The following is a 24,827-nucleotide window of genomic DNA, read 5'->3' as shown; positions in this document are numbered from 1 at the left end:
TATATACATATCTACCTCATATCTACCTGGGTCAGCAGGGTAGCCTAGTGGTTAGAGTGTTAGACTAGTAACCGGAAGGTTGCAAGTTCAAATCCCAGAGCTGACAAGGTACAAATCTGTCGTTCTGCCCCTGAACAGGCAGTTAACCCACTGTTCCTCGGCCGTCATTGAAAATAAGAATTTGTTCTTAACTGACTTGCCTCTCTGTACATCTACTTTGAACTGGTGCCTTGTGTATATATCGAAGTTTCCATTACTCATTGTATATTTATTATTATTTCTCTATTTACTTTCTCTCTGCATTGTTGGAAAGGGCCCATAAGAAAGCATTTCACTGTTAGTCTACACCTGTTGTTAACAAAGCATGTGACAAATAACACTTTTATTTGATGGCCCATAGCTTCCAATCCGCCCCAACCTATTTTTCTATGTTTATATTTGAGGCAGTGCTTTGGAACACCAGGTGTGGGTTCTGATTCCTCAGCATTAATTCCTGTGTATACCCCCTTGAGTGGGAGTGTCCATTATACATTAAAGGATTTAAAGCAAACTCAACCTGGTGGGTTCCAGGAATTAATTAGACTAGTCCCTGATTGGTTAATATATATTGTCAGCACCTGGATCCTTACCCTGCTGACTGAGGTCTCTCCAACACATCATTACCTCAGTCAATCACTTAAGCCCAAGTTAAGCTTAAGCCAATTGCTCAGCTGGTTTGTATAGCTAGTATGAAGCTAGTACATAAATCAGCAAAGCCAGGGGTTATGGCACCCTATTCTCTATATTAGTGCACTACTTTTGACCAGACCCCTATGGGCCCTTGTCAAATGTAATTCACTATATAGGGAATATGGTGCCATTTCCCACCAGGATCAGGGTTGCATGAAGTCAGGGTTGCTTTAGGAAGTATTTTGTTCTCATAGGAGGCAGCTGCAATGCTGTAGCAGCAACTCCTGACCTGAGCTATACACCTAGCAACTTTAAATACCGCCAAGCCATCTGAAAAGACAAAGTAAAGTTCCAATCGAACCATCAAACACATTGGCTAGCTAGGCAAATCAGCCCTGAATACAAAGCATGATGAAAGACTAAAAGGGGGTAACCTAGGCCTCATTTTTAAGCATTCGTCACATATTCTCACCTGTGCATTCTCAATTTGTGATACTGTAGGTATTAGTGAACAGCGATGAAATAATATGCTTAGCGATGGGGGACAGTAGACAGGCCTAGACAGCGATAAACAGCACAACCCTAAATGATATCATTACAGAGGAAGAGAGAGATTGTCAAGGGGAGAGGATAGACCCAGAGGAATCTGAGAGGCTTTGAACTGCTAAACACTTACCAGATGAATCCCGTCTCCTAGAAGAATTGCCCTGTCACGAAACGAAATACAGGACTTAAAATGCAGGAGATGTTTTAACATAATGTAACAAAGGAACAAAAGAAGAAACAGAATGATTTCCCCTCCCTAAAATAAGCATGTCGAAGAGCACAGCTCACCTCCATCTTTTACAGCAGAGCATCAGGGAAAACCAGAGGGAAAAATTGCATGTTGCTTGCCACTAACGCAATGCTTCTGACTGAAAACTATTTTGGATGGAGAATCCATTTGAGAGGAGAGAGAGTAGTACAACTCCTGTCTGAAGTGCTCCGGCAGGGAGCACAATGATGGTAGTGTTGTCTCCCAAATGGAAGCCTATTGCCTATTTGGTGTTCTACTTCTGACCAGGGCTCTGCTTGCTGTGAGGACTGCGAGATGTCACTAACCAACATCTAAACAACACACAAAGCACTGCTACTGTAGGAGGTGAAGGGGGTGGGCAGAAAGACCAGAACTAAGCTTCCATAATGTTCACTAGAATAAACAATTTGTTATAAATCAAATGTTATTTGTCACATGCACTGAATTACTTAATTATTAAATAAACAAAAGTTGAAAAAAGTAACAATAGAATAACAATAACGAGGCTATAGACAACGGGGTACGGGTACTGCGTCCATGTGCAGGGATACAGGTTATTTGAGGTAATATATACATGTAGGTAAGAGTAACGTGACTATGCATAGATAACAAAACAGCGAGTAGCAGCAGTGAAACAGAAAATGCAAATAGTCTGGGTAACCATTTGACTAATTGTTCAGCAGTCTTATGGCTTGTGGGGGTAGAAGCTGTTCAGCAGTCTTATGGCTTGTGGGGGTAGAAGCTGTTCAGCAGTCTTATGGCTTGTGGGGGTAGAAGCTGTTCAGCAGTCTTATGGCTTGTGGGGGTAGAAGCTGTTCAGCAGTCTTATGGCTTGTGGGGGTAGAAGCTGTTCAGCAGTCTTATGGCTTGTGGGGGTAGAAGCTGTTCAGCAGTCTTATGGCTTGTGGGGGTAGAAGCTGTTCAGCAGTCTTATGGCTTGTGGGGGTAGAAGCTGTTCAGCAGTCTTATGGCTTGTGGGGGTAGAAGCTGTTCAGCAGTCTTATGGCTTGTGGGGGTAGAAGCTGTTCAGCAGTCTTATGGCTTGGGGGTAGAAGCTGTTCAGCAGTCTTATGGCTTGGGGGTAGAAGCTGTTCAGCAGTCTTATGGCTTGTGGGGGTAGAAGCTGTTCAGCAGTCTTATGGCTTGTGGGGGTAGAAGCTGTTCAGCAGTCTTATGGCTTGTGGGGGTAGAAGCTGTTCAGCAGTCTTATGGCTTGTGGGGGTAGAAGCTGTTCAGCAGTCTTATGGCTTGTGGGGGTAGAAGCTGTTCAGCAGTCTTATGGCTTGTGGGGGTAGAAGCTGTTCAGCAGTCTTATGGCTTGGGGGTAGAAGCTGTTCAGCAGTCTTATGGCTTGGGGGTAGAAGCTGTTCAGCAGTCTTATGGCTTGTGGGGGTAGAAGCTGTTCAGCAGTCTTATGGCTTGTGGGGGTAGAAGCTGTTCAGCAGTCTTATGGCTTGTGGGGGTAGAAGCTGTTCAGCAGTCTTATGGCTTGTGGGGGTAGAAGCTGTTCAGCAGTCTTATGGCTTGGTGGGTAAGAAACTGTTCAGCAGTCTTATAGCTTGGGGGTAGAAGCTGTTCAGCAGTCTTATGGCTTGTGGGGGTAGAAGCTGTTCAGCAGTCTTATGGCTTGTGGGGGTAGAAGCTGTTCAGCAGTCTTATGGCTTGTGGGGGTAGAAGCTGTTCAGCAGTCTTATGGCTTGTGGGGGTAGAAGCTGTTCAGCAGTCTTATGGCTTGTGGGGGTAGAAGCTGTTCAGCAGTCTTATGGCTTGGGGGTAGAAGCTGTTCAGCAGTCTTACGGCTTGGGGGTAGAAGCTGTTCAGCAGTCTTATGGCTTGGGGGTAGAAGCTGTTCAGCAGTCTTATGGCTTGTGGGGGTAGAAGCTGTTCAGCAGTCTTATGGCTTGTGGGGGTAGAAGCTGTTCAGCAGTCTTATGGCTTGTGGGGGTAGAAGCTGTTCAGCAGTCTTATGGCTTGTGAGGGGTAGAAGCTGTTCTGCAGTCTTATGGCTTGGGGGTAGAAGCTGTTCAGCAGTCTTATGGCTTGGGGGTAGAAGCTGTTCAGCAGTCTTATGGCTTGTGGGGGTAGACACTGTTTTGCAGTCTTATGGCTTGTGGGGGTAGAAGCTGTTCAGCAGTCTTATGGCTTGGGGGTAGAAGCTGTTCAGCATTGTTATGGCTTGGGGGTAGAAGCTATTCAGCAGTCTTATGGCTTGTGGGGGTAGAAGCTGTTCAGCAGTCTTATGGCTTGTGGGGGTAGAAGCTGTTCAGCAGTCTTATGGCTTGTGGGGGTAGAAGCTGTTCAGCAGTCTTATAGCTTGGGGGTAGAAGCTGTTCAGCAGTCTTATGGCTTGTGGGGGTAGAAGCTGTTCAGCAGTCTTATGGCTTGTGGGGGTAGAAGCTGTTCAGCAGTCTTATTGCTTGTGGGGGTAGAAGCTGTTCAGCAGTCTTATGGCTTGTGGGGGTAGAAGCTGTTCAGCAGTCTTATGGCTTGTGGGGGTAGAAGCTGTTCAGCAGTCTTATGGCTTGTGGGGGTAGAAGCTGTTCAGCAGTCTTATGGCTTGTGGGGGTAGAAGCTGTTCAGCAGTCTTATGGCTTGTGGGGGTAGAAGCTGTTCAGCAGTCTTATGGCTTGGGGGTAGAAGCTGTTCAGCAGTCTTATGGCTTGGGGGTAGAAGCTGTTCAGCAGTCTTATGGCTTGGGGGTAGAAGCTGTTCAGCAGTCTTATGGCTTGGGGGTAGAAGCTGTTCAGCAGTCTTATGGCTTGTGGGGGTAGAAGCTGTTCAGCAGTCTTATGGCTTGTGGGGGTAGAAGCTGTTCATCAGTCTTATGGCTTGTGGGGTAGAAGCTGTTGAGCAGTCTTATGGCTTGTGGGGGTTGAAGCTGTTCAGCAGTCTTATGGCTTGTGGGGGTAGAAACTGTTCAGCAGTCTTATGGCTTGTGGGGGTAGAAGCTGTTCAGCAGTCTTATGGCGTGGGGGTCGAAGCTGTTCAGCAGTCTTATGGCTTGTGGGGGTAGAAGCTGTTCAGCAGTCTTATGGCGTGGGGGTCGAAGCTGTTCAGCAGTCTTATGGCGTGGGGGTCGAAGCTGTTCAGCAGTCTTATGGCTTGGGGGTAAAAAGCTGTTCAGCAGTCTTATGGCTTGTGGGGGTAGAAGGTGTTAAGGAGCCTTTTGGACCTAGAATTAGTGCTCCCGTACCGCTTGCCTTGCGGTAGCAGAGATAACAGTCTATGACTTGGGTGGATGGAGTCTTTGACCATTTTTAGAGCCTTCCTCTGACACTTCCTATTATAGAGGTTAAGGATGGCAGGAAGCTTGGCCCCAGTGATGTACTGGGCCATACATCACTGGGGCCAAGTGATGAGGATGCAACCGGTCAGGATACTCTCGATGGTGCAGTTGTAAAACTTTTTGAGGATCTAGCATGTGATGTGGTCTCACTTTCTATTAAGTGGTACAAAAATGCATGTATTGTTGCACCAACCACACGTTAGACTGTAACTATGCTGTACATGCCTTTGTAAATGGTTTCAATGTCATGTGTATTATTGAAAGGGCCAGGGTAAAGCTTATTTTTTAGGTGTGTGTGTGACAGAGAGCGAAAATGATCCGAAGATAGAGAGGGAGAGAGAGAAATATTGACAACGAAAGGGGGTGAGAGAGACACTGAACAAATATTGGCCATCCACTTGTGTCTACTTAGTCCATGTGTAAGCTCTTCTCTCAATGCACCCTCACACAGCATAATACTGCAGCTGCACTCAATGAAAACATGAATACCATACCCCACACACTGGGTGCAGGCAATCCCAAGGTATCTTGATCTTCATCTAATCTAAATATCTCTTGTTTACCTCTAAGAGATGTATGGTTGCAGGGGATATTAAGAGAACAGGAGTCGTCTCCATGGCACCCTCAGTCCCAGCCCCAGTGAATAAAGTAGCTTGGGATTTATACTGGCATAACCTTCCTGTTTTCCATTATGGGCTATTTACTCTGAGACCAGGGGACAGTCTGAACTAGCCTGGTGAGGGGTTTTCCAGTCTGCTGTGTGGTGCTGTAGTGGGGGTGTGGAGGATGGTGATGGTCGATAGAAACAACAATGCAACAACAAAAAAACACTCAACACTAAAACCATTCTGTGCTAAAAAAAACGTTGTATTTTTTTTTTAAACTCCACACTAAAACCGTTCTGTTAAAACGAGATCAGCTGGCGTTGGCAGACTCACTAATGGACACAGGGTTTAATCAAGACTTTAGAAATTACCTCTGAGAAGACACAAGGATTGCAAGCCACAGACAGGGACAAATAACACTGGCTGTGGCTCATGTCAGTGTCGTCCAAGTCTCCACCAACCATGTTATTTTTTTATTTTACCCCTTTTTCTCCCCAATTTCGTGGTATCCAATTGTTGTAGTAGCTACTATCTTGTCTCATCGCTAGGGCTCAGGAGAGACGAAGGTTGAAAGTCATGCGTCCTCCGATACACAACCCAACCAGCCGTACTGCTTCTTAACACAGCGCGCATCCAACCCGGAAGCCAGCCGCACCAATGTGTCACATGGCAACCTTGGTTAGTGCGCACTGCGCCCGGCCCGCCACAGGAGTCGCTGGTGCGCGATGAGACAAGGACATCCCTACCGACCAAGCCCTCCCTAACCCGGACGACACTAGGCCAATTATGCGTCGCCCCACGGACCTCCCGGTCACGGCCGGTTACGACAGAGCCTGGGCGCGAACCCAGGGACTCTGATAGCACAGCAGTACAGCGCCCTTAACCACTGCGCCACCCGGGAGGCTTCCACCAACCATGTTGATCAAGACAGAGATACAACCACTCAGTGGCTGATTTAGCTCCCATCCCTCTGATGTTTAGTCCTTAGTATGAAAGCCTACAGCAGTGCAGCTGGTGTGTCCGGATACAGACTGACAGATGACAGACACCACCTCACAGATCTGTTGAAATAGGAAGGGGAGGCAGACTCTGCCATTTGCAACACTGACATACAAGTTCCAACCCATCCCCATCCCCATCCCCATCCCCATCCTCATCCCCATCCTCATCCCCATCCCCATCCCCTAGCCATCCCCATCCCCTAGACATCCCCATCCCCATCACCATCCCCATCCCCATCCCCTAGCCATCCCCATCCCCTAGACATCCCCATCCCCATCCTCATCCCCATCCCCATCCCCTAGACATCCCCATCCCCATCACCATCCCCATCCCCACCCCCATCCCCATCCCCTAGCCATCCCCATCCCCATCCCCTAGCCATCCACATCCCCATCCTCATCCCCATCCCCATCCCCTAGACATCCTCATCCCCATCCCCATCCCCATCCCCTAGACATCCCCATCCCCTAGCCATTCCCATCCCTATCCCCACCCCTATCCCCATCCCCTAGCCATCCCCACCCCCATCCCCATCCCCTAGCCAGATGGGCTATTTCAGTGAGGTCACGATGAGAGAGAAGCAGCAGGACAAACAGAAAACATCCTTGGTCCAGATGAAATAAGAAAGAACTGATACTCCTTCTATACCCTTCTGCCCATAGAATCCTCCTGTCATCCCAATGCAGGGAAGATATCTGCAGACTTACAAACACACACTATCAGAGAGCCCCTGCATCAATTAGATAACAGTTCATGGCTGGAATGAGCCGAGCCATAACCAATTCATTTGTAAATAGTTATTTTAAATGGTCAGTAGCTAACTGCTAACCAGTATCCAACTGGTGACAGATTTGAATGTGAATATTCTAAAAATCTGCATAAAAACAATATGCACATTTTCCCACCAGACATAATGCACATTAAAGTACATTTTGGGGTTAAATTCCCATGTACCGAATAAAACATACAAATTAAATGGGTTTCCATGTCATTTTCATTCTACTGATGTTTTCTCACCAAAATAATTTGCGTTATATAGTGAATGTGCCCACTCAGGTATTGGCCGTGTGCTCTAGCCAACAGCTACCATATACAGTGCTGGTATAGCCAACATGATGAAATTATTATTGACAAAAGAGAGAAAAAATGTGAATGAATAAATGACAGCCAAGCATCAATAATCATGTCACCAGAATAAGATCCTCAATATTTATGGGAAAGGAGCATCAAGCTCATCACCATGGACTTTCACCACCTTGTGAAGTTCGTCATAATTGATTAAATCTGTAGCCTAATAAACTGTATACTTTCCCGAGCTGTAGTTGGTGGACCACACAACACATCATAGGGTGACTGCAAATTTACTTCAATATGAGAGTTTTATGTAAATATTTGCGCATTAAAACGTTTCCACCGCCATTTCTTGCATAATACATTTTATCGACACATAAAGATCCCACCTTGTCTAGCGTGTTTGGTTTTGTTGATATTTGGAAAGATTACAGAGAAATGATCCTTTTCCATCAGGCCTGTTATGAAACGTTTTATCTGAAATGTACTTCACCCACATAAAATGTTTGATGGAAACCTGGTTAGTGGTGTAAACATGCTGGTAACGTGGATAGGATTGTATCTAGCCAAGTAGCCATGTGGTCAGTGAGTCAATATTGGTAGATGAGATGGAGTATGAACAATCATTTCATAATGCTGTTGAGAAGAGTCACAGTAACGGAACAATGACACCCCGGCCTCAGGTTGTGCTCTGATAACAGTTCTTCAGATTTGTAAGTATTCTGCCCCACTTCACACAGCCAAGGAAAACATTTCTCCCAGAGGAAATCCATGGCTAAGACTTGTCTGGACATTTTACTGTGAGGGGATTTTAATCACTATACATTTTTGACTAATGTTTCTGTCAAATGGGCTAGCCAACAAAACCTCTAACAAAACTTCCTCTTTTTTTAAAAACACAACTTTAGTATTCCTATTAATCATGACTGACACTGGAGTTTAAATACAAATGTTATGCTTTAATTGGGGCTAATATAGTATCATTCAGGCTCTAAAAACCATTAGAACTGGTGCGAAGTGAGATACAGATTACAGTTCTGCTTGGCGGGCTGCGGTACCACTCAACATGCAGCTCACAAACTGTTTTCATCTTAAACAGAGGAGAATCGATTTGGTCACACATTACAGCGTACAGCAGTATAATAGGTATTGTCTGGTCACCAAAGGCTCTGCATAAAAATCAACTACTGCAAATCCAGATTACAGTAAACCATTACTGAATTAATTCACTGACAAAAATATGGCTATTATAATAGGGCTAGATAAAAAAAATCAACTCAACAAAAATCCTTAACCACAAGATATTTTCAGGTAAGATTAATGAGTGCTTCTTAAACTCATGTCTCCACAGACAAATCAGTCCATGTGCATTGCACTCAGTCTATTCAAACTAAGTAAGGTAGAAAACAGACAAATTACAGAGTGTCGTTTCACCACTCACCCACTGCAGAGTATAGCAGCCAGGGTAGGCTGTATATAGCAGCCAGGGTAGGCTGTATATAGCAGCCAGGGTAGGCTGTATATAGCAGCCAGGGTAGGCTGTGTATAGCAGCCAGGGTAGGCTGTGTATAGCAGCCAGGGTAGGCTGTGTATAGCAGCCAGGGTAGGCTGTATATAGCAGCCAGGGTAGGCTGTATATAGCAGCCAGGGTAAGCTGTATATAGCAGCCAGGGTAGGCTGTATATAGCAGCCAGGGTAGGCTGTATATAGCAGCCAGGGTAGGCTGTATATAGCAGCCAGGGTAGGCTGTATATAGCAGCCAGGGTAGGTTGTATATAGCAGCCAGTGTAGGTTGTATATAGCAGCCAGTGTAGGCTGTATATAGCAGCCAGTGTAGGCTGTATATAGCAGCCAGGGTAGGCTGTATATAGCAGCCAGGGTAGGCTGTATATAGCAGCCAGAGTAGGCTGTATATAGCAGCCAGAGTAGGCTGTATATAGCAGCCAGAGTAGGCTGTATATAGCAGCCAGGGTAGGCTGTATATAGCAGCCAGGGTAGGCTGTATATAGCAGCCAGGGTAGGCTGTATATAGCAGCCAGGGTAGGCTGTATATAGCAGCCAGGGTAGGCAGCATCCCAATGGCACCCTATTCCCTATGTGCTGCACTACTTTTGACCAGGGCGCATATGGCTTTTGGGATGCTCAACATAGTCCATTAAAACAATCATCAACAGCATTAATATCTCGATTCTGTGAGCATGTGTGGAGTGGACAGACAACATCTCAATCTAAGAGCAGGTGACATTAGGCAGATCATTTCTCATGCATTTTAATACAGAATTTACACTGTATATTTGTTGTCTTTCCATTTGTGAACTATCCAAAGGTCTGTCTGACTAAAGCTATGTGACAGTAGCTATAAGAGCTCCTCAGAACTACTACAAAGGCTGAGGCCAAAGCCAAACAGAGGTCCTAGAGTGGCGAGGCTAGCCCTTCATGACCACTCGCATGTATGTCACTCTGCTTGTTAAAGATGACTGAGTACCACAGCTCTTTCTGATGTGCCCATCTCTGGGGTCTTCTAAAGATGGACCGAAATGGCCAAAGATATGAAAACCCCACACTCGATCGGCCTATCTATCTCTTTCTCCCCTGTGTCTGTTTCTATGGTTCTCTGGAGTACTTGAGACGTAGGCTACACTCCTCTAACTACACACATCTCCTTTTATAACTGTGAGACAGACACAGCTGTACTCCAGGCCTTCTTTCGATCTCTGTATAAATGGCACTTTTAGCACGAGGTGTCAGAGGCAGAGCTCTATTTCAACTTATTCCTGGTCGGTAACGAATCTGCCAAACAGTGAATAGAGGGGGAAACAGGGAGGAGACGCCCAGGGAGGGAGCGGTTGGAGGTCGAAATCAATCCCACATGTTCTCAGAAAGAGTACTTCCAGTCCCAAGTGCCTCACTCCCCTTCCCCGCACTTTTTCAGCCACACTGCTGCTTTGAGCTGCTCTGGCTACATACAGATGGCTTCATTTAGCCAAGCCATGGCATCACAGGGCACAAGTTATTTTTGACGGAGCTCAGAAAAAGCTTGAGGGCAAATAGAGAGACATAAAAAGAAAAGTTCTGAAGTAGCAATGCAGAAAAGCGCTCTCCCTAGCTTCGACACAGATAAAAGATTATGGCAAAATAAAGGAATTTCCCCCCTACTGTTTGAGGCATTGTGTTTGTCACATTCAAGGCAGAATGCAAAACGGCACACAAAAACCCAAGCACAACATAAGGCTGTGTCTTCTCTCTAAGTTGGGGAGAAATAGGGCAGCAGCAAAACAGTTTGAGCCATCAAATCATTTTAAAGTCCAATAAGGCTCAGATCAAAACATATAAACATGATTCAGATTAAACCTCTGCTGCTTTCAAATCAATGCCAAAACCAACAAAACATAGATCAGTCTTTGTTAAAAGCACTTGGTCAGACGCAGATGGAATTACTGTATACATAACTTACAGTCATGCACACACCCAGTCTATTTCAAATGCCTAGCTGCCACATCTTATTAGAATTATATATAGCACTCATTTCAATAACAACCTGTGCACGGCCGTGGTTAATGTAATGGAGGGCAGGCATGAGGCTGTGTTTTGCCAGGCAGGAGGAACCTACTCTTTTCAGGATGCCAGACACAACCAGGGAAGCTGATCCGTCAGCATTATCTTAACCTAGTTGTCAGTCAGTGACAGAAGGCTAGGATGGAATCAGATTAGATGACCCAGCCTTTTATTCACTGGCCTCATTCACTCGTCAATACCAATGTAGGGGGAAGATGTAAGGCATGCTTGTCTGTCTTGTGTCAACCCTCTCTGACTCACTGCAGACAGGCTGTGGTTGGTTGGGTCTAGCTATGGGGTATGAAGAAATGGCTGGTCCAAGACATCTATCTATCTGTGGCGAAGCAAAAGCTGGACATACCATGGTTATGGAGGAGAGGGAACTGATTTATGGTAGTACCATGCCATGGTTATAGAGGAGAGGGAACTGATTTATGGTAGTACCGTGCCATGGTTATGGAGGAGAGGGAACTGATTTATGGTAGTACCTTGCCATGGTTATAGAGGAGAGGGATCTGATTTATGGTAGTACCATGCCATGGTTATGGAGGAGAGGGAACTGATTTATGGTAGTACCGTGCCATGGTTATGGAGGAGAGGGAACTGATTTATGGTAGTACCTTGCCATGGTTATAGAGGAGAGGGATCTGATTTATGGTAGTACCATGCCATGGTTATGGAGGAGAGGGATCTGATTTATGGTAGTACCATGCCATGGTTATAGAGGAGAGGGATCTGATTTATGGTAGTACCATGCCATGGTTATGGAGGAGAGGGACTGATTTATGGTAGTACCATGCCATGGTTATGGAGGAGAGGGAACTGATTTATGGTAGTACCGTGCCATGGTTATGGAGGAGAGGGAACTGATTTATGGTAGTACCTTGCCATGGTTATAGAGGAGAGGGATCTGATTTATGGTAGTACCATGCCATGGTTATGGAGGAGAGGGAACTGATTTATGGTAGTACCATGTCATGGTTATAGAGGAGAGGGAACTGATTTATGGTAGTACCATGCCATGGTTATGGAGGAGAGGGAACTGATTTATGATAGTACCGTGTCATGGTTATAGAGGAGAGGGAACTGATTTATGGTAGTACCATGCCATGGTTATGGAGGAGAGGGAACTGATTTATGGTAGTACCATGCCATGGTTATGGAGGAGAGGGAACTGATTTATGATAGTACCGTGTCATGGTTATAGAGGAGAGGGAACTGATTTATGGTAGTACCATGCCATGGTTATGGAGGAGAGGGATATGATTTATGGTAGTACCATGCCATAGCCCGTGGCAGATAACGACTGGGATATTGCTCTCCCTGTGAGGGGGTGGGAGATAGGGGAAGGCTGGGAGGATGAAGTCGATAACTACATATTATGGGTTGATATCCATGTTAACAGAGTAATTTGGGAGCTTGCCTTTATATTATATCAAAACTCCTGGTCTGAAATATACATTTGATCTAATTACTGTCACATAGCCTGCAGTAAAATAAAATATAGGAGATGTATCCATCTTGGAGTGTGTAAACCCCCATCGGAGAGAGAGTCAGAGGGAGTCATCACACTGTCTATTGTTTGAAATAAGTCTTTGGTGTTTTGTTGTATTGATGCCATTTCTCTCTTCATCGTCAGTGGAAAAATTAATCTTCAACTAATTTTTTGTGTTTGTCAGTTTCCCTAAAGACGCAAACAAACAAAACGCATGAACTCTAGATAGTATAAAATAAATACAATAGAAATGACATTGATCTACAGGCCTACCTCATGTAAATAAGAGACTCAAGCTAACATAATCATCCTTATGTTTCTATTGAATCCCTCAATTACAAAGTATGGATGAGATGAGGCCATACACCACCATGTATAGCATGAGGCCATACACCACCCATGTATAGCATGAGGCCATACACCACCATGTATAGCATGAGGCCATTCACCACCATGTATAGCATGAGGCCATACACCACCCATGTATAGCATGAGGCCATTCACCACCATGTATAGCATGAGGCCATTCACCACCATGTATAGCATGAGGCCATACACCACCCTGTATAGCATGAGGCCATACACCACCCTGTATAGCATGAGGCCATACACCACCCTGTATAGCATGAGGCCATACACCACCCTGTGTAGCATGAGGCCATACACCACCCATGTATAGCATGAGGCCATACACCACCATGTATAGCATGAGGCCATACACCAACCATGTATAGCATGAGGCCATATACCACCATGTATAGCATGAGACCATATACCACCATGTATAGCATGAGGCCATACACCAACCATGTATAGCATGAGGCCATATACCACCATGTATAGCATGAGGCCATATACCACCATGTATAGCATGAGACCATATACCACCATGTATAGCATGAGGCCATACACCACTCATCTATAGCATGAGGCCATTCACCACCATGTATAGCATGAGGCCATACACCACCCATGTATAGCATGAGGCCATATACCACCATGTATAGCATGAGGCCATACACCACCATGTATAGCATGAGGCCATACACCACCATGTATAGCATGAGGCCATATACCACCATGTATAGCATGAGGCCATACACCACCATGTATAGCATGAGGCCATACACCACCATGTATAGCATGAGGCCATACACCACCATGTATAGCATGAGGCCATATACCACCATGTATAGCATGAGGCCATATACCACCATGTATAGCATGAGGCCATACACCACCATGTATAGCATGAGGCCATATACCACCATGTATAGCATGAGGCCATATACCACCATGTATAGCATGAGGCCATACACCACCATGTATAGCATGAGGCCATATACCACCATGTATAGCATGAGGCCATACACCACCCATGTAATAGCATGAGGCCATACACCACCATGTATAGCATGAGGCCATTCACCACCATGTATAGCATGAGGCCATACACCACCCTGTATAGCATGAGGCCATACACCACCCTGTATAGCATGAGGCCATACACCACCATGTATAGCATGAGGCCATACACCACCATGTATAGCATGAGGCCATATACCACCATGTATAGCATGAGACCATATACCACCATGTATAGCATGAGGCCATACACCACACATGTATAGCATGAGGCCATTCACCACCATGTATAGCATGAGGCCATATACCACCATGTATAGCATGAGACCATATACCACCATGTATAGCATGAGACCATATACCACCATGTATAGCATGAGGCCATACACCACTCATCTATAGCATGAGGCCATTCACCACCATGTATAGCATGAGGCCATACACCACCATGTATAGCATGAGGCCATACACCACCATGTATAGCATGAGGCCATACACCAACCATGTATAGCATGAGGCCATATACCACCATGTATAGCATGAGGCCATACACCACTCATCTATAGCATGAGGCCATTCACCACCATGTATAGCATGAGGCCATACACCACCATGTATAGCATGAGGCCATATACCACCATGTATAGCATGAGGCCATACACCACTCATCTATAGCATGAGGCCATTCACCACCATGTATAGCATGAGGCCATACACCACCATGTATAGCATGAGGCCATACACCACCATGTATAGCATGAGGCCATACACCAACCATGTATAGCATGAGGCCATATACCACCATGTATAGCATGAGACCATATACCACCATGTATAGCATGAGGCCATATACCACCATGTATAGCATGAGGCCATACACCACTCATCTATAGCATGAGGCCATTCACCACCATGTATAGCATGAGGCCATACACCACCATGTATAGCATGAGGCCATACACCACCATGTATAGCATGAGGCCATACACCAACCATGTATAGCATGAGGCCATATACCACCATGTATAGCATGAGGCCATACACCACCCATGTATAGCATGAGGCCATATACCACCATGTATAGCATGAGACCATATACCACCATGTATAGCATGAGACCATATACCACCATGTATAGCATGAGGCCATACACCACTCATCTATAGCATGAGGCCATTCACCACCATGTATAGCATGAGGCCATACACCACCATGTATAGCATGAGGCCATACACCACCATGTATAGCATGAGGCCATACACCAACCATGTATAGCATGAGGCCATATACCACCATGTATAGCATGAGGCCATACACCACCATGTATAGCATGAGGCCATATACCACCATGTATAGCATGAGGCCATACACCACCATGTATAGCATGAGGCCATACACCACCATGTATAGCATGAGGCCATATACCACCATGTATAGCATGAGGCCATACACCACCATGTATAGCATGAGGCCATACACCACCATGTATAGCATGAGGCCATATACCACCATGTATAGCATGAGGCCATATACCACCATGTATAGCATGAGGCCATACACCACCATGTATAGCATGAGGCCATATACCACCATGTATAGCATGAGGCCATACACCACCATGTATAGCATGAGGCCATACACCAACCATGTATAGCATGAGGCCATATACCACCATGTATAGCATGAGGCCATATACCACCATGTATAGCATGAGACCATATACCACCATGTATAGCATGAGACCATATACCACCATGTATAGCATGAGGCCATACACCACTCATCTATAGCATGAGACCATACACCACCATGTATAGCATGAGGCCATACACCACCCATGTATAGCATGAGGCCATATACCACCATGTATAGCATGAGGCCATACACCACCATGTATAGCATGAGGCCATACACCACCATGTATAGCATGAGGCCATATACCACCATGTATAGCATGAGGCCATACACCACCCATGTATAGCATGAGGCCATATACCACCATGTATAGCATGAGGCCATACACCACCATGTATAGCATGAGGCCATACACCACCATGTATAGCATGAGGCCATACGCCACCATGTATAGCATGAGGCCATACACCACCATGTATAGCATGAGGCCATACACCACCATGTATAGCATGAGGCCATACACCACCATGTATAGCATGAGGCCATACACCACCATGTATAGCATGAGGCCATATACCACCATGTATAGCATGAGGCCATATACCACCATGTATAGCATGAGGCCATATACCACCATGTATAGCATGAGGCCATACACCACCCATGTATAGCATGAGGCCATACACCACCATGTATAGCATGAGGCCATTCACCACCATGTATAGCATGAGGCCATTCACCACCATGTATAGCATGAGGCCATACACCACCCTGTATAGCATGAGGCCATACACCACCCTGTATAGCATGAGGCCATACACCACCATGTATAGCATGAGGCCATACACCACCCATGTATAGCATGAGGCCATACACCACCATGTATAGCATGAGGCCATACACCACCATGTATAGCATGAGGCCATACACCACCATGTATAGCATGAGACCATATACCACCATGTATAGCATGAGACCATATACCACCATGTATAGCATGAGGCCATACACCACTCATCTATAGCATGAGGCCATTCACCACCATGTATAGCATGAGGCCATACACCAACATGTATAGCATGAGGCCATACACCACCATGTATAGCATGAGGCCATACACCAACCATGTATAGCATGAGGCCATATACCACCATGTATAGCATGAGGCCATACACCACCCATGTATAGCATGAGGCCATATACCACCATGTATAGCATGAGACCATATACCACCATGTATAGCATGAGACCATATACCACCATGTATAGCATGAGGCCATACACCACTCATCTATAGCATGAGGCCATTCACCACCATGTATAGCATGAGGCCATATACCACCATGTATAGCATGAGGCCATACACCACCATGTATAGCATGAGGCCATATACCACCATGTATAGCATGAGGCCATACACCAACCATGTATAGCATGAGGCCATACACCACCATGTATAGCATGAGGCCATACACCACCCATGTATAGCATGAGGCCATATACCACCATGTATAGCATGAGGCCATACACCACCATGTATAGCATGAGGCCATACACCACTCATCTATAGCATGAGGCCATTCACCACCATGTATAGCATGAGGCCATATACCACCATGTATAGCATGAGGCCATACACCACCATGTATAGCATGAGGCCATATACCACCATGTATAGCATGAGGCCATACACCAACCATGTATAGCATGAGGCCATACACCAACCATGTATAGCATGAGGCCATATACCACCATGTATAGCATGAGGCCATATACCACCATGTATAGCATGAGACCATATACCACCATGTATAGCATGAGACCATATACCACCATGTATAGCATGAGGCCATACACCACTCATCTATAGCATGAGACCATACACCACCATGTATAGCATGAGGCCATACACCACCCATGTATAGCATGAGGCCATATACCACCATGTATAGCATGAGGCCATACACCACCATGTATAGCATGAGGCCATACACCACCATGTATAGCATGAGGCCATACACCACCATGTATAGCATGAGGCCATATACCACCATGTATAGCATGAGGCCATATACCACCATGTATAGCATGAGGCCATACACCACCATGTATAGCATGAGGCCATACACCACCATGTATAGCATGAGGCCATACGCCACCATGTATAGCATGAGGCCATACACCACCATGTATAGCATGAGGCCATACACCACCATGTATAGCATGAGGCCATACACCACCATGTATAGCATGAGGCCATACACCACCATGTATAGCATGAGGCCATATACCACCATGTATAGCATGAGGCCATATACCACCATGTATAGCATGAGGCCATATACCACCATGTATAGCATGAGGCCATACACCACCATGTATAGCATGAGGCCATATACCACCATGTATAGCATGAGGCCATACACCAACCATGTATAGCATGAGGCCATACACCAACCATGTATAGCATGAGGCCATATACCACCATGTATAGCATGAGGCCATATACCACCATGTATAGCATGAGACCATATACCACCATGTATAGCATGAGACCATATACCACCATGTATAGCATGAGGCCATACACCACTCATCTATAGCATGAGACCATACACCACCATGTATAGCATGAGGCCATACACCACCCATGTATAGCATGAGGCCATATACCACCATGTATAGCATGAGGCCATACACCACCATGTATAGCATGAGGCCATACACCACCATGTATAGCATGAGGCCATACACCACCATGTATAGCATGAGGCCATATACCACCATGTATAGCATGAGGCCATATACCACCATGTATAGCATGAGGCCATACACCACCATGTATAGCATGAGGCCATACACCACCATGTATAGCATGAGGCCATACGCCACCATGTATAGCATGAGGCCATACACCACCATGTATAGCATGAGGCCATACACCACCATGTATAGCATGAGGCCATACACCACCATGTATAGCATGAGGCCATACACCACCATGTATAGCATGAGGCCATATACCACCATGTATAGCATGAGGCCATATACCACCATGTATAGCATGAGGCCATACACCACCATGTATAGCATGAGGCCATACACCACCCATGTATAGCATGAGGCCATACACCACCCTGTATAGCATGAGGCCATACACCAACCATGTATAGCATGAGGCCATACACCACCATGTATAGCATGAGGCCATACACCACCATGTATAGCATGAGGCCATACACCACCCATGTATAGCATGAGGCCATACACCACCCATGTATAGCATGAGACCATACACCACTCATCTATAGCATGAGACCATACACCACCATGTATAGCATGAGGCCATACACCACCATGTATAGCATGAGGCCATACACCACCCATGTATAGCATGAGGCCATACACCACCCATGTATAGCATGAGGCCATACACCACCCTGTATAGCATGAGGTCATACACCACCATGTATAGCATGAGGCCATACACCACCCATCTATAGCATGAGGCCATACACCACCCATCTATAGCATGAGACCATACACCACCCATCTATAGCATGAGACCATACAGTACCCATCTATAGCATGAGACCATACAGTACCCATCCATAGCATGAGACCATACAGTACCCATCCATAGCATGAGACCATACAGTACCCATCTATAGCATGAGACCATACACCACCCATCCATAGCATGAGACCATACACTACCCATCCATAGCATGAGACCATACACCACCCATCCATAGCATGAGACCATACACAACCCATCTATAGCATGAGACCATACAGTACCCATCTATAGCATGAGACCATACACTACCCATCTATAGCATGAGACCATACACCACCCATCCATAGCATGAGACCATACAGTACCCATCTATAGCATGAGACCATACAGTACCCATCTATAGCATGAGACCATACAGTACCCATCTATAGCATGAGACCATACAGTACCCATCCATAGCATGAGACCATACACAACCCATCCATAGCATGAGACCATACACAACCCATCTATAGCATGAGACCATACAGTACCCATCCATAGCATGAGACCATACAGTACCCATCCATAGCATGAGACCATACAGTACCCATCCATAGCATGAGACCATACAGTACCCATCCATAGCATGAGACCATACACTACCCATCTATAGCATGAGACCATACAGTACCCATCTATAAATTGTGGAGGGGAACAGTCAGTGTTCATTAAAGAGGTTATGTAAACCTTTACCTTAAAATTGAACTCTATGGTTTCTGTGTATGCTGCCAAATCTGATGACTGTATTCAGCCCCAAGACATTTGATAAGGAGGAATCATCGTATCTTACTGTATGAGCAACAGTACATAGTTATCGTTTCATGATTGATAAAAAAATATATATATAGTCCGTTTCAAGATTTGGGATTGGTCCATCAGCCATCAAACAACTAGAGCCATCAAACAACTGTCCCTTTTAAAGTATAGACATGATGTAGATTACAAACACAATCAAACATCACATTCCTGATAAAAAATAAACTGTGATAGAAAGAATATAGTGTAGTGAAAAAGAGTGGGGTTAATGTCTCAAAGACCATGCAGAGATTAGTAATCTCCACGAGGGAGCCAACATTAATGAGAACTAATAAGGTATATACACAATTTAAACAATTATTTTCCATGTTATTGAAGGGGAGTAGAATTACATGCACAATAAAACCAACATTGCATTTATATCGACCTGTGAGTCATCTTCATTCCTCCCATGTTCTTGCTGTAATATAGTACATGACTGGGAGGAGCCCTTTGAGAGAAAGAGAGAGAACAGCACAACCCAGCACCAGATTCATCTACCAGACCACTCCATAACCTGAGGTGCTGCTTGTAAAAGAGGAAATATGGATGAAATTGTATTGCTATTTAATCTGACACGACTAGCCACAGACCCAGACCTGCTAAAAGCATTTTCAATGGTGTATCTACCCAAACCTGAGGACAGGCAGTTGTGTAGTGATTTTATGAATCACTTTGGCATTGCGGATCTCAGTGAGATTATCAGCATCTATATGACACAGAAGACTGACGTGTCCCCTATAACCTATCGCTCTCATGTTATCGGCAGTATATCAATCCTGTTATCTTCATCTCTGATGTTAACTCACTGTGACACTGCATGAGGAAGGAGAGCTCTGCTCTTTCCAGAGTAGTGACAGGATAGAAAAGCTGCACGGATGGAGAGACAGAGACGGAGAGAACGAGAGCAAAATCTGAAGTCTAGTGATAATCTAAAAGAGGATGAGATATTCAAAATCTAAACAACACAAAGAACAAGGTGGGTGATTTAGCAAACCAGACAGACAGCCTAAATGCCATCATGCAATTTTAATACAGAAGGCTTATATCCTTTAAAATGATATCAAACAAACGGTGCTGATATCACATCAAAACAAACAATGTAGATTCAATTACTAAACTAACGTCAAATCCACAGTGAGACCCACAATCAAACACATTAATATACTATAGGAGAGTGGAGATCTGGGCTGGGCTCTCATGGTCTCTAATATGCTGTACTTATTGACACAAATGAATTGAACAGCAGCAGTGCTTACTGAACCTCCCAATAAAGAGAGAGGGGACAGCAGCAGTGCTTACTGAACCTCCCAATAAAGGGAGGACACAGCAGTAGTGCTTACTGAACCTCCCAATAAAGAGAGAGGACACAGCAGTAGTGCTTACTGAACGTCCCAATAAAGAGAGAGGACACAGCAGTAGTGCTTACTGAACCTCCCAATAAAGAGAGAGGACAGCAGCAGTGCTTACTGAACCTCCCAATAAAGAGAGAGGACAGCAGCAGTGTTTACTGAACCTCCCAATAAAGAGAGAGGACAGCAGCAGTGCTTACTGAACCTCCCAATAAAGAGAGAGGACAGCAGCAGTGCTTACTTAACCTCCCAATAAAGAGAGAGGACAGCAGCAGTGCTTACTGAACCTCCCAATAAAGAGAGAGGACAGCAGCAGTGCTTACTGAACCTCCCAATAAAGAGAGGACAGCAGCAGTGCTTACTGAACCTCCCAATAAAGAGAGAGGGCAGCAGCAGTGCTTACTGAACCTCCCAATAAAGAGAGAGGGCAGCAGCGCTTACTGAACCTCCCAATAAAGAGAGAGGATAGCCGCAGTGTTTACTGAACCTCCCAATAAAGAGAGAGGACAGCAGCAGTGCTTACTGAACCTCCCAATAAAGAGAGAGGACAGCAGCAGTGCTTACTGAACCTCCCAATAAAGAGAGAGGACAGCAGCAGTGCTTACTGAACCTCCCAATAAAGAGAGAGGACAGCAGCAGTGCTTACTGAACCTCCCAATAAAGAGAGAGGGGACAGCAGTAGTGTTTACTGAACCTCACAATAAAGAGAGAGGGGACAGCAGTAGTGTTTACTGAACCTCCCAATAAAGAGAGAGGACAGCAGCAGTGCTTACTGAACCTCCCAATAAAGAGAGAGGACAGCAGCAGTGTTTACTGAACCTCCCAATAAAGAGAGAGGACAGCAGCAGTGCTTACTGAACCTCCCAATAAAGAGAGAGGACAGCAGCAGTGCTTACTGAACCTCCCAATAAAGAGAGAGGACAGCAGCAGTGCTTACTGAACCTCCCAATAAAGAGAGAGGGGACAGCAGTAGTGTTTACTGAACCTCCCAATAAAGAGAGAGGACAGCAGCAGTGCTGTGTAAACACACACAGCCTGTGTCCCAAATGGCACCATATTCCCTATAAAGTGCACTACTGTTGACCAGAGCCAACTATTTAGGGAATCGGTGTCATTTGGATTAAGATCATTGGGGATGTACATTTAATTACTATCCTAAAAGTTCAATTAATGTGGTAGAGAAGAGATTACCACAATGTTTTAAAACACCACAGACACCAGGAAACATCAAGCACTTAGCCCTGGATATTGGAATTAATCCATCTATCCAGCCCTCACCACCACCCCATCATGTTGGGGTGAGTAAGTACTGTATGAGATTAAAGACTCCCCTGGTTTGCTCTATGACATCCTAATGTATCATTATACACTTGAACATAACTTTCACAATGACCGATTTTTGTTACAATGTCCACATCAGCATACTATATAGTTAGAATGAAGCAATGTATTGGGCATTCTAAGTGGTATTCTAGTATGGACATTGGATCGAACATTGCCCATACCAGCAGAGTAATAGTGATCATGGAGGAAAAGAGAGTAATTAATCAGGAAACAATGGAGTCTACTGGACAACTTGAGTATCGCCACGTTTAAATAAATCTATATTGTAAAGGAGGAAACAGATGTGGAAGTCAAAGATTAGATTTCTCTGTCTGTCCACGTTGCTCTGGCTCCCTTGCCAATGTGTACTTACATGACTCCCTGGGAGATATTTTGCCTCTAAACACAACCAGCCACCTCTTCTATAACACAGTCATAAAAACTGCTGAAAGCAGTACCCATCCGCACGATCAATTGATAGTGTCACCCCCCTCCATCTCACCCCCCTTTAAAAAGGGGATATCGGTCTTCGACAGTAAATGATAAGAGTTAGCTTCTGCATTTTTATCAATGGCAGGTAGAAAATGTATTGGACAATGGGCATTTGGTCAAGGGCATGGGGAAAGACGTTATACAAAGTGTTTGTGTCAGCACCCAGTCCAACGTTATAGTACATCTTGTTTCTGGAGAAATACCAGAAGCTGGACCTACGTGGAGGAATCAGGGAACCTTGTCACATGGCATTATGAGCCTTATGTGAATGAGTGAATCATATTGTGGTCGTGGAGGACAGACACTGTAAAGCCACTGACAGACAAGCCAGGCACAGCAGTAACAGTAACACTGGGCCAGAGCTCAGCTGGCACTTATACTATTCACACAGTGTCTTCCTCCATGCCTGATATGACATTTGTGTGAAGAGCTGGCAATCACATGGCCCACAATGACTCACTCTATGGCTGGGAGAAGGGAAATGGCTCACAGGTCTTTCAACATAGTTTACGTGGGGCTTCATATATGTGGTCTCCTGCTGTGTGTTGTGTTGTGGTGCACTGTGGAATGTTGTTTTGCATTGCGGTTTATTAAGGAGTATTGTGGTGTATTGAGGAGAATTGTGGTTAGAGCGTTGGGCCAGTAACCGGAAGGTTGCTGGATCGAATCCCTGAGCTGACAAGGTAGAAATCTGTCGTTTTGCCCCTGAGCAAGACAGTTAACCCACTGTTCCCCTGGCGCCGAAGACGTGGATGTTGATTATGGCAGCCCCCTGCACCTCTCTGATTAAGAGGAGTTGGGTTAAATACGGAATACACATTTCAGTTGAATACATTTAGTTGGACAACTGACTAGGTATCCCCATTTCCCTATTGTGTAAAACATGTGTGCCCCACATATTTTAGTGTGGATGTGTTCAGTTATTCCACCCCAGGGGGTTCCGTTATACATGGGCAAATCCTCTGAATATGTAACTGCATGAGAAATCAAAGAGCAAAGCAACACCAGGGTAAAATCCTAATCCTTACCCATCTGTTGGGGGTCAATGATTGGCCCATCTATCTGGCCCTGAACACAGCTTGACTGGAACCCCTGCTGCAATAGAGAAGCTGGGCAGAAAAACCGAGGTCTGGAAGATTGGAGAGGGACCTACGAAGTTTTCCACAGCACTGTATCAGCTACTGTGGTGACAATGCATACAACTAGCACATCAGGGCTACAGCATTAGCCTACTTCTTCATCTGACCATTTGTCTATGCAAAGCCTCTTACAGCCAGGGAGGAACCAGGGAGTTGTTGTTGACACTCCAATCTAGATTGCTGGGCAACAGGGCAAGCCAAGTCCACAGGTTTCCTTTAATCTAAACCATTAACCCCCAGTACAAACACCACGCTACACCCTGAATAGTTTAGTCTGGGCAACAGGGCAAGCCAAGTCCATAGGTTTCCTTTAATCTAAACCATTAACCCCCAGTACAAACACCATGCTACACCCTGAATAGTTTAGTCTGGGCAACAGGGCAAGCCAAGTCCATAGGTTTCCTTTAATCTAAACCATTAACCCCCAGTACAAACACCATGCTACACCCTGAATAGTTTAGTCTGGGCAACAGGGCAAGCCAAGTCCACAGGTTTCCTTTAATCTAAACCATTAACCCCCAGTACAAACACCATGCTACACCCTGAATAGTTTAGTCTGGGCAACAGGGCAAGCCAAGTCCATAGGTTTCCTTTAATCTAAACCATTAACCCCCAGTACAAACACCATGCTACACCCTGAATAGTTTAGTCTGGGCAACAGGGCAAGCCAAGTCCACAGGTTTCC

General features: G+C 45.3%; 1 protein-coding gene across 3 annotated transcripts in view; it reads right to left on the bottom strand.

The window, feature by feature from the left end:
- The window catches only part of LOC118358457 (palmitoyltransferase ZDHHC8B), a 131,073-nt gene that overhangs the window by 101,128 nt on the left and 5,118 nt on the right, over positions 1-24,827 (bottom strand). The window contains exon 2 of one of the 3 annotated variants that reach the window (XM_052479015.1): positions 1,346-1,376. The exons of the other annotated variants lie outside the window; for them this stretch is intronic. The gene's annotated coding sequence lies outside the window, so the exon portion shown is untranslated. The remainder of the gene's footprint in view (positions 1-1,345; positions 1,377-24,827) is intronic. 3 annotated transcript variants of the gene reach the window in all.

The sequence above is a fragment of the Oncorhynchus keta genome, chromosome 25, assembly GCF_023373465.1.
Source record: "Oncorhynchus keta strain PuntledgeMale-10-30-2019 chromosome 25, Oket_V2, whole genome shotgun sequence".
NCBI classification, from domain to species: domain Eukaryota; kingdom Metazoa; phylum Chordata; class Actinopteri; order Salmoniformes; family Salmonidae; genus Oncorhynchus; species Oncorhynchus keta.
This window is presented reverse-complemented; position numbering and strand designations above follow the sequence as displayed.